Raw genomic sequence first — 15,109 nt, 5'->3', positions numbered from 1 at the left:
TGCATAAGTGCATTTCAGAGGATGGAATACAGTATTACAGTGAATTAATATATTGATGAAGCAGTCCTGCTGCCAAGATAAAGATGTGGGAGAAAGAAAAGACAGAAGAGTGAGGTGGTTAGCCTTTTGAGGGCAGATGGATAGCTGGCCAACCATTCAGACAGAGCAGTAAAATTTGCTCCATGCACAGGTCCTACAGCAAAGATGTATAAATAAGTATGGGAAGATGTGATCCCTTGATGCCATGCCTGGGCACAAGGGGAATTCTTCACTTGTCATACATTTGAATGGATTAACATATGCAAATGAGTTTTGGACTCTTCAGAAAACACCTCCTGCTAGTACAGGTGGTAATCCAGAATTAACATTTAGATGGAAGCAAGCTACATTATCTCTAGTTTTATAGCATACATATGCAAACTAACAAACTAACCACAATACGGATATTTAACAGACTTTAGGCTGCAGTCTTGTACTCACTTACGTAGATATACATAGGATTTTGCTATCTAATCACTGTAAAATTGGTAGAAATGGGGAGTCAACTCTCTCCAATTCTCTCTCCCTGCAGCTTCCCCACAGTTCCAGGGGGATCCCAAGTCTCTGGAATGGAGGGGGATGCGGGGGGGGGGGGAATTGGCAAAAGTCACCTCCTTCCTTCTATTGGTGGGATTGTCCCAACAATGGAACTTAAATCATGGAATGCTCCCACCAGCTGCCGTCACTAAAAACTAGTAACAGCGTTTTCTTGCCTTCTCTTTCAATACATGCTTTCTGAAAGTAAAGCAGAAATTCGAGTTTATGTGATTAATTGTGAATTTGCTGGTTATTCCTGGTTATTTGCATTATTATGTACAGTAATATTTTATACCTTTCAATACTTCAAACTCATTAAAATATATATCTATGAAAATATACCTATGTGGTGCAAAAAGTCTCAATTAAAATAAAATCAAAGCAAAATATATTAAAGAAACAGAAGTACAGAATGGCTCATCTGACAAGGTTATAGAAACAGTAAGTCATTTTCAGTAGACAATTTAATTAAACACTGAATATGAAGGCTGTGATCTACTGTATAACTTCAGGAGTGTAAGCAACAAAGAACCTTCCAGCAGCTTAAAGGCTGGCATCTGTCTGCTCTGGAGACAATGGAAGAGTGCGCTTTTGGGGGTGAAGTCAAACCATTGGAGAGTTACAGCGCCTGCTGTGGCTGTAGAGACTGATATGGGAGAGACATGTTTTGTTGCAGCTGGGGCAGATGAAGGCATCTGGTTGTGCTGATGCAGGTGTACCATGATGTTTTTTTATTTCTGCACTCCTCCCAGTGGTTATTCCTCCTCTGGTCACTGCTGTAAGACTTAACAAATTTAGTACAACCCACTTGGTCAGATGCATGAAGTGAGACCCTGAATTGCAGGTGGATGGGGGTTTTATATGTACCTGCATCTCAGGTTCACTCTCCCTGTGTCTGATGAAGTAGACTGTTAGCAAAGCAGTGGAAGACAGGAGTGCCTGGCATGCTCTGGTCTATGGGGTCATGAAGAGTCGGACACGACTAAATGGCTAAACAACAACAACAACATGTCATAATAAGATGCATTAACCTTTAAAGTGCCACAAAACTATTTGCTCTTTTTGATGCAATTTCCCTCTGGAAATTCATGACTGTGGCGCCTGAAGGGGAAAGACCTCCTTGGGGCGAAGAAGCAGCACCCTCTCCCGCTCCAGCGCCCAAAGTTACCTCACGGCGGCTTCAAAAGGCTCTTCACCCCCCCCCCAAAAAAAAACCCCTCACAATTGCCTTGTTTCTATCTCTGAGGGGAATGAGCTCGCCCTCTCCCTGACAAGAGGCCGCTTCGACGGCCTTCCTTCCCGCTGCCCCACTTCGCCCCCTTGCGCGGCTTCCTCCCCAGCCCGTCGCCAACTCTGGGCGTGTTGGCTGAGGCGGCCTCTCCGCTTCCCGCGCCCGCCCGGTTCCTCTCCCCCCCCCTCTCCCGCCCCTTATCGGCTGCTATTTTTAGTAAATCCTCCTCGAGCCACCACCGCCACCGGCGGCGGCGGCGGCGGGCTGCGAGAGCGGCGCTCAGCCCTTCGCTGCTGCTGCTGCTCCTTCCCTCCCTCCCTTATCTCCGCCTCCTTTCCTCCTCTTCCTCTCCCGGCGAGAGGCTTGCTCCGCCGCCTGCCGGGGCCAGGCTCACATGAAGCCCCCTTGCCCACAGCAGCAGCAGCACTAGCAGCGGCGGCAGGTAACTTTCTTTTGCCCCCCACTTTCCTCGCCCCCCCCCATAGTCCCTTCGCTTCGGCGCCTCCAGCAGAAGATGGCAGTGGGGGGCACGCCTGCCAGTCGCCGCCCGGCCGGAGCAAAGAGATAAAGAGCAGGAGGAGGGAAGGAAGGAAGGGAGCAGCTGCTGAACAGCAGCATCTCGCACACAGGTGAGTGGCGTGGCAGATGCGGACATCCCTCCCATGCAACTGAATGGGCTCCTTTGGAGGAGCAAGGTGTGTGTGTGTGTGGACCAGAAGTTCAGTCTTGGGTCTCTCTCTCTCGAGATGCCTTGGGAATTTATTTATTTTTTAACACACACACACACACGGGATTTCGTTGGGAGGAAAGCTGCAGCTCTGCTACTCTGCCATTGCTTTTTTTTTGAATGCTGGCACTTAGGGTTGGAAGGGGAATCCTGCACACATACACGCACCAAACTCTCTTTCTGTGCCTGTGTGTATATCGCCTACTTTGGGGTTCCTCTCATCCATGATTTGAACGAGGCGGCTGGGTTTATTCTTGGGAAGCTGGCAAGAGAGAGAGAGAGAGAGGAAACCGCTGGTAGGAAGGCGCTCCGTGGGATGCACTTGAACCAGGTAACGAGAGAGGTTTAGCGAGATGAGCGCTAGGGAATGTTTCCTGGGTATCAAACAGGTGGGATGGACTCCCATCTTCGCGTGGAGCCATCGGGAGGGTTGCCTTCAGTGCCTCTTGGTATGGACTGGGATTGGTGTAGATGCTAGAAATGCGTTCGTTGCAGCCGATCGGTTTGTTTGATTCTCCCCACTTCCCTCTGGAAGAAGGAAGGCTGCCATCCTGTCCACGTTTTCCTGTACCCTTCCTTGGAGGCAAGTCCCATTGAACAGCGTGGGTTTTACTTCCAAGTCAAAGCGCATGGGATTGGTCTGCAGGTGCTGTGTGCTTGTGAGGCATATCCGGATTTTAGAGCTGGGGGAGTAAGTATTGTTGCAACTGATTCATGTGTTTGGGCTCTTTCAGGACATAGTTGTAGAGAGATGGGGCTGTTCTGGGGTTTTGTGCCTAACAGACATGTATTTCCACAAAGCAAACTTCCACGATGAATAACTCTGGATCCCGTAACTATGGAAATAGCTGCTGTGGGTTTTGTTTTTTTGTTTTGAAAGGGGAGGAAAGTCTGTACAATGGTTAGAAATGACTCTTTGGGGAGGGGGGAACCCCAGCTATTTTAATATTCAAATTATTTTATAAAATACTTAAAATCCATATGTATATATGAGTTTAGAAATGAATAAAGTAACATGATGTGTGCTTACTGCAACAAGCAACTAGGCTATATTTTTACCGGAGGAAAATATATCTGCCTCTAAAATGCTGAAATGTATTCTGGTGGAGTGCAATCCTAAATATGTCTACTCAGAATAATTGAGCTGAATGGGATTTACTCTCCGGTAAGCCTTGAAAATGTGGTGATCACCAGAATTTTAAAGTACTGTTAAAATGTACAAGTCATGGAGAAAACAGGGAAAATAAAATAATAGTTATAAAATAATTATGCGTATAGATCTAAAATGAAGGGAGAACTAAGGAGGTACATAATAGCTACCTTTTGAAAAGGTCTATGTCATTCTCAAGGGCATAATAATAATAAATTACTGTACATATTTTATATTTTAAATTGATTTTAGGGGTATGAAACTATTTTTTTTCTGAAATGAATGGGAGGAATTCCTACTGCAACATGGCATTGCTACAATTGGTTATTATGTTTACACTTGTAATAGCATTAAATCCCCAGAATATCATTTTGATGTGCATAGGGTTTGTCTTTTAATGGATCATTTATATGTCCATATAAATCAAGTAAATATCAATGTTTTCCTCAACCCAGTGACTTTATTCAGCTGACAGAGGCTCTCCTTGATCATCCTGACATCTACTCTAGCAATCCTCTCATATGTTTAATTGGAAGTAATTTCTAGTGTGTTCAGTGTGGCTTGCATTAAGGTTGCATTCTTGACAGTGCAAATGTATCATTTACTTAGGGCAGAACTGCCTCCAGCTGTGAGGGTGGCCTGGGCAAAGGGCCATAAGCCCATGTTAGAGCATTTGCTTTGCATGCACAAGTTCCTAGGTATAATTTTTGGCATCTCCCACTAGGGCTGGGGATGTCCCCTGCCTGAAATCCTGGGATGCCATTCGGTGTGGACAGTGCTGAGCTATGTGGACCAATGGTCTGACTCCTTTGTTCCTAAGTGCTCTTTGGTGGGCTGCATTCTCTCTTACCAGGTGGGCTTACCAGGTGGCAAAGAAGGCAACAGTGCTTCATGCATTGGTGGGTCATACCTACAGTTTCTCCCCCCCCCCATTTCCCAGTGTTTTTTTTAGGGAGGACAGCACTGCCGGCAGGGCTGGAGGATGTGGGCAGTGGCTGGAGGGCAGCTCCTCCAGTGGGGAAGAGACGGAGGCTGGACGCGGCACCCCCCGGCTCAGCTGGCCACTTCGTGCCACGGTGACCATGGCAGATGGAGGCTCTGGGCATGGCGCTGCTTCGGCATGGCATGGCAGAGGTGGGCGAGGGCAGTGAGCTGATGCCGGGAGGTGCTGCATCCAGCCTCCGCCTCTTCCCTGGCATCCTCCAGAACTTGGCGCCCTGGTGCCTCGCGTCACTAGCCTCTATGGGTAAGATGCCCCTGACTGGACCCCATTATCCAGAGCTGCTAAGAGTACCAGGCCGGGGTGGGGAGTGGAGAAGTCTTGCATTCCCTGGTTAACTGCTGGGGCCCATGCAACTGCCTAAGGTTGCTCTGACTCTGATGCCCCAATCTGCTCAGTGAGGCAGTAAGTACCGTATGTTCAGAATAGCACATTAAGGTATTTTTTCCTTTTTCCTGGAATTTGTGTGTGTGTGTGTGTGAGAGAGAGAGAGAGAGAGAGAGAGAGGTCCTCAGTGTGGAACAGTGTGCAGAAATTTATTTATTTTAATTACCTTTTAATCCCGCCCTTCTCTTCCAAAGAGTTTATTTTCACAACTCTGTGAGGTAGGTTAGATTGAGAGAGAGCAGCTGATTCAGGAGAGCTTTGTGGCTCACTGGGGAATTATTTATTTAAGCATTTATTTCGTACATGGCAGTGTACAGCAATATATACAATAAAACTATAAATATATACAATGAAACTATAAATATATACAATAAAATATAAAACACCAAAAAAAGGACAAAATGACCATTCTAATGAACCCCCCCTCCCAAACCCAGTTGTATTAGCTTGATTGCATAGATTGGTCTTTAAGAGATGCCTGAAAATCGGATGGGAGTGTGCCTGCTGAATTTTTGTTCCATACTATGGGTCTAGTGACCCTATATGCCCAACCCCACCATCATTGACTAACACTTCCATTACATCACATTGGATCATGGACATCTGGTGTCTATGTCTGTCCTCTGTCATGGTATCATGGTGTGGCCTTGGCCAAGTATGTTAGCCTTAGTTTCACTTCTTTAAAAAGCTAAAAGCAAAAGAAAAAATACATCCTGACCTCAGATGTAAGTATCTTGAAATCAGATACAATGAACAGTGACCACAATCACTTTCTTCACACAACTGTCCTAAGGGTAAATGCAACAAGGGTAATTATTGTAATGCTAAACTATAGTAAATACTGTATGTTGTTCTGAGTGCACTTGTATGCATATTGATGTGCCTTTTAAAAATGATATTTCATAGATTCAAGTAATGCATATGCTTTTCTGTTGTCTTTTTTATACTTTTCCACAAATAGGTTTCTGGTTTTAATAAACCTGTGATGAACGTTGAGTAATTCCTGGAATTAGTGTTTAGGACTTTTCAGTACTTTTATTAGTTTTTAGGACTTTCCACCAATTTCCTGGCCTTTTTCTTTTCGTACGGGTAACTTTATATAAGTTAGCTTAACTTCTGAAATCTTGTGTAGTTTTATTTTAGAAATGCTGAATACAAGAATCCCTCACTGGAGCATTTTGAGATATGATTTCAAATTTCTGAAAGGTTTGTGAACAAAAAAGAAGTGTTAAGATTCCTAAAGTACATAATTTGTGAAATATGTGCAACTTTAGAAAGAAACAACAATAATTTTTATCATATAGCATTGTTAAGAAGTAGACTAAACCATGTTGTGTTGGACATAACAATATTTTTCATTGCTTTCAGTAGGCTGATATATTAATTTTTATAATTTCGGAAAAATGCTAACATCACTGTTAGATGAAACGTTTCAGGCCTCACCTCTATTTCTACATAAATAATATGATGATGGTACAGTGTGGTGTGGCTAGGACCCTTGCTGTACACATGATATTATGTTGGCTGCATGTATTGAGGTTTGATGATGTCTGTATGGCTGGAGAAATTTTGATGATCGATAGCACAATCCTATACATGTCTACTCAGAAGCAAGTCCAGATAAGTCCAATAGGTCTTATTCGCAGCCAAGGCGACAATCTTAACCATGTCTATTCAGAAGTTGTCCTATTGAATTCAGTAGGGCTTACTCCCCTACATTGGGAGTTAAGATTACAGCTAAGTGGGAAGGGTGCCAGCCTAAATGCCTTAGACAGGCCATATTGCTAATTTGCTGCTGTCCCTGGTCAGTCTGTATTACTAAGGTGATTGTATGAAAATAATTGCAGGCAATTTGCTATAGATCAGCGGCATAACTATAATGTTTAAATTCTGTAGGCAGTTGCTGCCTTAAAATATTCCCACATCAGTCTACCAATAAAATCTTTGTAGCGTCTGTGAAGGATACCTTTGCAGGGATTTATTCATTTTACTGATTTCTCAGTGATGATTCAGAAAGCCAAACTGCAGTGAGATCACATCCCCTCATCGGAATTAAAACTGGATAATTTCCCCCTAACTGTTTTAACATTGTGGTAAGAACTTGGGACTGTAATCATAAGTATTCTTATTGCAAGTGAATTATACTAAAATCATTGGAACTTCCTTTTAAGCACAGGCTGTAAGTTTGCAAGAGAAACATTTCATCTGAAAGGTCCAATAAATATTTATGAAAATGTTTCTATTTTGGTATGAGTTTTAAAAACTAAATTAAAATACAATCCATATACTTTAACATTAAAGGTTTATAGCCAATTCGGAAATAATTAACTACTGTACATGTAAAATAAGAAATAATGGTTTTGTTTTGTCTTTGGTTTAAACACATTATGCATATTTTCTTGGTGATGTTTTAGTTTAGATGGATTGAGAGTGATTAGCATATACTTTAATAATAGGTTACCCGCATTGTAAATCTTCTTACATAGTTCTTATGCAAACAGAAGTCATTAGGGTCTTGAAATGAATATAGCTTCTTCTCCTTAGCGGAACTGAAATCATATTGGAAGAGAGAAAATAAGATTTTAATATGCTCATGCAGAATTCTTGCTTAAAACTCATCTTTTCAGTTTACATATGGACATTTGCCATCCAGTCAATGCCTTTTTCTAAGTTCACAATTTAGCACTTAGCTTTAAAGACTAAGGTTGCAACTCCTTCCTTGCACATTTACTAAAGTTAGGAGAGCTTCCTTACAAATAGAAGTAAACAGGATAAAGTTGTAAGTTACTTTTAAGTTGTTGTTGTTTTAATTGCTTATGGAAGGTATGTTTGTATCACAATTTTTCGTGATGGGATTTGGGTTTTATCTATGCAAGTTTTATATCCACAAAACTGACTTAACTACATCTGTGATATGAGGCCAGTGAAGGGAGGTCTCACTGGTACAGTAAGAAAATAGACCTGCCCAGATAGGCATGAAGTATTGATTTTTTGCCGATTTCCCTACAAGATACCCTAAAAACTTCATTTTGGGGGGAGATTTTGCAAAATCTTTTTGAAATATGGCAACTTTAATTTACAACATCTGGTGAAGCGAATTCTGATCCATCAAAGCTTATGCTATAATACGTTTGTTAGTCTTTAAGATGCCAAAAGACTGTTGTTTTTGCTGCAACAGACTAACACAGTCTGGAAATCATTGCACATATTTAGGATCAGTATAACAATAAAATACAGCATGTAGTGAAAAACTATAAAGGAGGTGAAAGACCCCTGAATGGTTAAGCCCAGTTGAATTTGACTATGGGGTGCAGCATTCATCTCCACTTTCAGGCCGAGGGAGCCAGCATTTGTCCACAGACAGCTTTTCAGGGTCATGTGGCCAGCATGATCAAACCGCTTCTGGTGCAATGGGACACTGTGACAAATGCCAGAGTGCACAGAAACACTGTTTACCTTCCTATTGCAGCGGTACCTATTTATCTACTTGTGCTGGTATGCTTTCGAACTGCTAGGTTGTCAGGAGCTGGGACAAAGCAATGGGAGCTCACCCCGTTGCACGGATTCAAAGTGCCAACCTTATGATTGGTTTAGACCACAGTGCCACCCGTATCCTTGAAAAACTATAGAACCTTTGTATTCACAACCCTTGACAATAGTGAGGTATAAATTCAGATTTAAATATTTCTACATATATGCCCTGATCTAGAAAGAGTTGTCTCTGTTTGGAAATGTGGCATCTGGATTAATCTTCTGTATCTGGTAAACGGTGCTGTGTTGGAAGAAATTCCATATCTACCCTCTTTTGTGCTGTCAATTCTAAAAGGCCTTGTATATTTACTACTTTTATTGCCTGCCTTTACTCTGAAGAACTCAAGGTTCAAACCTGGTTTCTGAAGTCCTAATCTGATACACTAACTCCTATACCAAACTGACTCTCACAATGCCTATCTATTTCATGTACAAATCATGTTGAGCTTCTTGTCACTGTACACAAAGATCTCTGGATCAGGATCACTACTCTAATAAAACCTGAAAGCATAATATGTTTTTACAATGGGGAAAGTCGTAAACCTTTCCCCTCAAGGATATATGAGATGTTGTGTAACAGGAATTCTCTTTCATTATTCCAAACTTTTACCTAGTCCAACATGGGAAAGTTGTATAACACATACATTCTGTTAAGTCTTGTTTTTTTTTAATTGGACAAAATCCTAATGATACATTTTTGACATCTATCATTAGGTCTCTAGGAGGCAAAGCTGTTAAATTCTGGCTTTGCTTTCAAAAGAGGTGGATTAGCCTGAGGCAAGAGTATAAGATATTCAAGAAAGAGAAGGCATAAATCCCAGATGAAAAAAGTGAAGTTTGAAGCTAAGTGAATGTGGTTTGTGTAACATGCATTAATTTGGTAGGAAGTATATTCGGAGTGGCATATTATTTGTTTGATTGGACTCTGAAAACTGTTGGTGGCATATTCTTAGCAAAATAAAAACCCTCTCAAAATATTTTTCTTCTTAAAAGTATTCACCTGGTTCCAAAACTTGTATTTTACTTGTACAAATAAACTATTATTTAACAATTTCTAGAGTACATAAACTACTAATATACTGTTGATATGACTGACCCCTTTTACATAAAATTATTCGTGTTCTTGCAACTACCTGGAAATCTGTGAGCTTTAAAGTTAGAACTAGTTATTATGTGATAAAATCATAGAATATGACTATGCATGCACTGTGCACTTTACCTGTTTTAAAACTGTTTTACTAATATTTAGCGCTTTAATTACGGTAGAAAGATGCCTTTGGTAAAGCGGCAGACTTGAATAAAATATTGCCAACTTGAATAAAATATTGGCAGGGCCCTGTCTTGCATAAGATATAGTGCATGGACACCATTTGAATGACAATGCCCAGCAACTTTGGGGAGGCTCAGCCCCCTCAAATATTTTATTGAGGGTGGAGAAGAGACCTCAGCACCTAGGAGTTGGTTCCAATGACACCAATCCTGACCCAACTGCATGAGCCCAATTCGAAGTGCTGGTTTTGATCTTAAATGGCTCAGGACTTCAATACCTCAAGGATTGCCTCTGTATATGTGAACCTACCTGCACCCTGAGATAATCACCTTCTTTGTGTATATTTGTTATATTTCTAACTGTTGCTTATTTTATGACGTTTTGAAAACTATTCTGGGATTACTAGGCCATCCTAGTTTTGATTTCAAGAAAGGGTCTATTATGAAAAATATGCTCTCTTAGAAAATGCATTGTAGTGAGAAAGGTAATAAAAATATATTTTCCCTTTTTTGGAGGGAGATAGGGAGGCTAGCAGCACATTCCTTTACATGTCTACTCAGAAGTAAGTTCCACTGAGTTCAGTTTCTCTCAGATAAGTGCGCATAGCATCATAGGGTGACTTCCCCTGTTAGTTGTGCTTATTTGGTGTGCTGGTGTTGATCTGAGAAATACATCAGAGCAAATGTGCAGTCAGAAAAGTAGAAACTTCATATATAAGATGTAAGATTGAAAGCGTTGCCACTGAATACAGGTGGGGGGGGGATCACGTTATTCACTGCTTACTGGATGATGTGGAAGAAGAATAAATACTGTGGAAGCATTTATGTAATAATTCCCAGTATAATGTTTGGCTATGGTACAGCAATAGGTTTAGCCTTTAAAATTGGCTAGATATTGACGAATCCTTTAGAAAAGAGATGGGAAGGAGTAGAGTCACAAACTCTCTCTAGCCTCTCCTTTCCATTCCATCTGGTGACCTGTAGTTGCTCTCATTCATGTCTCTTTCCGGTTTGGTCCCACTCCAGTCAGCACTGACCACATCATCCAGATGTGCAAGCTTGGGTTTGAAAGTTGAGGATAAGTGATAGCAGAATGTGGATTTAGATTGAATAACTGACAGTGGGGGGGGGGGGGAGTTGTCTCTTACTGTAAAATCCCCTCTATGTAAAGTTAGTTCAGGGACTGAGCAGTTTGTGTCAATAAAGGAAAATTCAGCAAAATGGTTTTTGTTTTGCCATTGTAATAAAATGAGAGCCAAGAGCACTCTAGCTATTTTAATTTGGGTGTAAAATATTAATAATGGAACAAAGCTCTCTTTTATAATTGAATGCTAACATTTATTGAAGAAATTTAGTAAAAGCATTTTGCCAATTATGCCTTTTCTTTTATTCCACACTACTCAAGGTTGTAATTATAAGGACAACTTGTTTTATCTTGCCATTGCTTAAGTTTTCCATTGAAATTAATTAATTAATCAAATGCCGCTCCCACGAGCCTGCAAGAGATGGCTTACAAAGGGATAAACAAACAATCTATTAACGTATTGTCATTAAAACGAGCCTGAAAAACAATTCTAAAAATGCAGCAGCGGGCAGAAGACAGCCTCCTACCAGCCACCACTGATGCAGGGACAAAAGCATCACTTCGCCAGTGCGGATCTTCCCCTGTTGGCTGCTGAATGTGCAAGTTTGTGGGTATAGCCCTGACAGGGTCACTGCTAGTGACAGCTAGTGCAAGACCTCAAAACAGGCCATTCTAAGAATGTGTCAAATAACAAGAGATCTAAAGCTGGCCTTGTAGCCATCAGATGATGGCGCTCAACTTGGTCTGTGGTTGACTTCTGTGCCATCCTGGCTGACCCTGCAGCTACCTGTCTGCCTCTCCTGCCTATGTGCAGCAGGGTGGTAGATGTCGTGTTTGCTCAATGCAGCCCCACCAGGCAGCAGCCTGGGTTAGAATCGCTCCTTAAAACATCTAGCCTGTAGACAATCTTCAGTAAAATGCTGAATTAATTCAATCAAATGTTTTTTAAAGTCTGTTTGAATGTTGCTATTGATAGGGTCCTGTGTACTTCCCAGGGGAGAGGACCCCACAGCTGAGAGGCCACACAAATGGTGCTGCATTTGTGTGGTCCGGAATGCTGCTTCTGTGTTTGGGACGACTTTCACCATCCTTTTTGAGTCAAGTAAATGCATTCAAATGCAAAATGTTTGGAGGACCAACATAAACTTCACCTGGCTGTTGGTTATCCGTCAATGTTTTTCCATAATGCATTTTTTCTGTTGCTTTATCAAATCCTGTCCTTTCCCTTCCATTTCCTTCTGAAACTGGCAAAGGAATGTATCTCTGTTCTGCAAAGTGGCCAGTGAAATGCTGGCATTAAAATTTTACAATAGTGTCTGGCAAGGCAGGCTGTGGTCCACAAAAGCTTGTGCCACAAAACATTTGACTGTCTGTGCCACGGGACTCTTATATTGTTTTGCTGGAGCCGACTAACATAGCTAACTCTGGCTTTTAAATGGCAGTAACAGCCCAAATTCACTTCAAAGGATTTCCCCAGAGTTGCATGCTGAAATGTGCTTGAGGTTAGACATGCTCTTTGGCCTTACAGATTGAACTGTTTTAGTTGGTTTCTTAACATGCTGTGTAAGGAAAGCTGCACGGTGTACTGTTCTAGGCTTCTCTTCCCTAAGCAGAGGGAACTTAAGGACAATCTCTTACAGGGTCAGTTTGTTTTGGAGGAGAGAGTGCTGAAGCCTTATGGCACCTGTAATTATCTCTTTTATTTACTACAGGCAGAACAGGTGTTTTGCAGGCAGAGAAACAAGCACACACAGGCAGATGGTGCCAGAATTCACAGCAACAAAAGAGACAGTATCAGCCCTGAAATCCCCAAATTCTTCCCTTGCAGCCCCCCAGCTACCAATCAAAACTATTCCTGTCATTATTCTTAGCCCCAGTGCTGAGACTGAATAAAGCAGACTGTTGCTTTCTTCCTCCATGCAGCTAAAATCACTGTCAAAAAAGGCATGATTATCTGATACAACACTTCCATGTTACTTAGCATCTGTTGATAGTGACCAAGTCTTAGCGAAATGAAAGGCATTGCTCTCTCCACCCCTTCCTCTCTCATAATTGGCTTAATGGGGGTTGCTTCTTTTTTCTGCTACCACTCACCGGTATGGAGTGTACCTCTTTTTTCCCAACCTGTGGGAGCCATTTTGTGCTGGCACCCAAAGGACTTGAAAATAAAGAGCAGGGGTCGATAGCTCTGATGGGAGAGTATGAGGCTCTTAATCTCAGGGGTGTGAGTTTGAGCCCCATGTTGGACCAAAGATTCCTGCATTGCAGAGAGTTGGACTAGATGACCCTCATGGTCCCTTCCAACTCTACAATTTTGTGGGTGCTGGCACCCTTTTTTTTTTAACTGAAAAAGTGTAACTATTGGAAACCAGTAACATTTGATTCTAGATCCAGCTCTCGATATGCACAGGTCCTTTTGAAGCTAATGATTCCCCAACCTATCTGTATTATTATTATTATTATTATTATTTGCAAAAAAGCAAAATAAAGGAAAAAGCTTAAAACAAAGAGGGATAGCAACAGGGAGGACCTGTTGCTACTGCACCACTGAATGGAATCAGGTGGGTATAATCAGTCCTCCAGGTGGAAGGCCAAACGATGCCCCTGTGAGATATATAATAAAAAGTGTGTGGTTTTTTTAAAAAAGCGAACTATAAACGATTCTAGTATCCATAGATTTAGAATCTTGAAAGAGGATTGGTTTTTCTTTTGAAGCAGTCTCACGCTGACATCTAATTACCCTCAAAGGAGTTCAACAACAACAACAGCCCCCACATAGTCTGTCCCTGTGCTATTTCAGTCAGCAGTAATGCACAGATTGCACTTGATGTTCCATTTTCTTGAATTAATTTTTTTTTACAGAATAGTCACAGTTCAACTTCCTTCTAATTTTCCAGTCCAGTGCCTATGGCCATCAAGCTGCACAATGATAAGAAACATCAAGATTTTCAGGTGAAAAATTCCATCTGGCATATATCATGGGCTCAATGATGTGAGGTATTGTCTGCCTGATCTTCAGTGTGATGGTTATACTGATTGCACTTGAGGAATCGTTTGCTGTTATGTATATGTGTTGCAGTAGCAACTGGAGATGCTGGTGAAGCCAGTTCTTCCAGGATTTGGATATGAGTTTTCAGGCTTGCAATGCTTCCCTCAAAGAAATGTTAAGTATCGGGAGACCCAGATTCTTCTTGGGCTTGGAATACTCGAAACCAAAGAAGAATTCCAATCGAAACCTCTGCTCACCAGCCTAGCCCTTGGCCCGCCTTCCCTTTCTATCATCTGATTCCCAAGTCTTATTCTTGATTCCCTTTGAACCCTACGTATCTGACTGGCATTGCCAGCAGCGGCAAGTGGCTTCAAATAGAAGAAAGGAGGGAGATTGCCTTCTACCTCCCCTTCAATCTGGTTCCAGGATGAAAGGTCCAATAACCCCTGGGAAATAGTTTCCCCAAGGGCAGCTAACAAAGTCAGTAGCCCTTGGGAATACAGGATTCCCCAGGGGCTCCTGGGGCATTGTCTTCTCATGCTGAGAGACTGCCTTCCTTCCTTCCCGCTTCCAGTAGTGCTTCTCCCAGGGAAGGCAGTGTAATATTCCGGCATAATTGTTTTTTAACTTCACCTCAAAACTGTGATACAATTTAGTATGAAAATGATGCAATTTATTAGGATTAGGTTGTTTGCTGATTAGAATCAGGCAATGCAATGTGTGTGTGGCCTCTATAATTTTGTGGTCCAATTTGCAATGAATTTTCATGCTAAATTGTTCGTGCTGGCTAATTTTTTAAAAGGCCAAAAAACTAGACAAAGAGTTGTATTGACATTTGTCATACTCAGAGTACAGTGGTACCTCAGGTTACATATGCTTCAGGTTACAGACTCTGCTAACCCAGAAATAGTGCTTCAGGATAAGAACAGAAATTGGGCTCCGGTGGTGCGGCGGCAGCAGGAGGCTCCATAAGCTAAAGTGGTGCTTCAGGTTAAGAACAGTTTCAGGTTAAAACGGATTAAATTAATTAAAACGGACCTCCGGAACAAATTAAGTACTTAACCTGAGGTACCACTGTAGTCATGTTTGTTAATTTCTGTGGTTTTGTCCTGAGTATGATCAATGTTAGATACTACACAGAGGCCATAGTTTATATGGTGCACCA

General features: G+C 41.8%; 1 protein-coding gene and 1 long non-coding RNA gene across 2 annotated transcripts in view; one reads left to right on the top strand and one right to left on the bottom strand.

The window, feature by feature from the left end:
* LOC309353896 overlaps nucleotides 1–15,109 on the bottom strand; it is a 356,834-nt gene that overhangs the window by 198,997 nt on the left and 142,728 nt on the right. The gene's annotated exons all lie outside the window — the stretch shown is intronic.
* Nucleotides 2,141–15,109, top strand: part of HDAC9 (histone deacetylase 9) — a 427,895-nt gene continuing 414,926 nt past the window's right edge. The window contains exon 1 of the mRNA XM_081883158.1: nucleotides 2,141–2,436. The gene's annotated coding sequence lies outside the window, so the exon portion shown is untranslated. The remainder of the gene's footprint in view (nucleotides 2,437–15,109) is intronic.

This window comes from Podarcis melisellensis (genome assembly GCF_964234715.1).
Source record: "Podarcis melisellensis genome assembly, chromosome: 12".
NCBI classification, from domain to species: domain Eukaryota; kingdom Metazoa; phylum Chordata; class Lepidosauria; order Squamata; family Lacertidae; genus Podarcis; species Podarcis melisellensis.
This window is presented reverse-complemented; position numbering and strand designations above follow the sequence as displayed.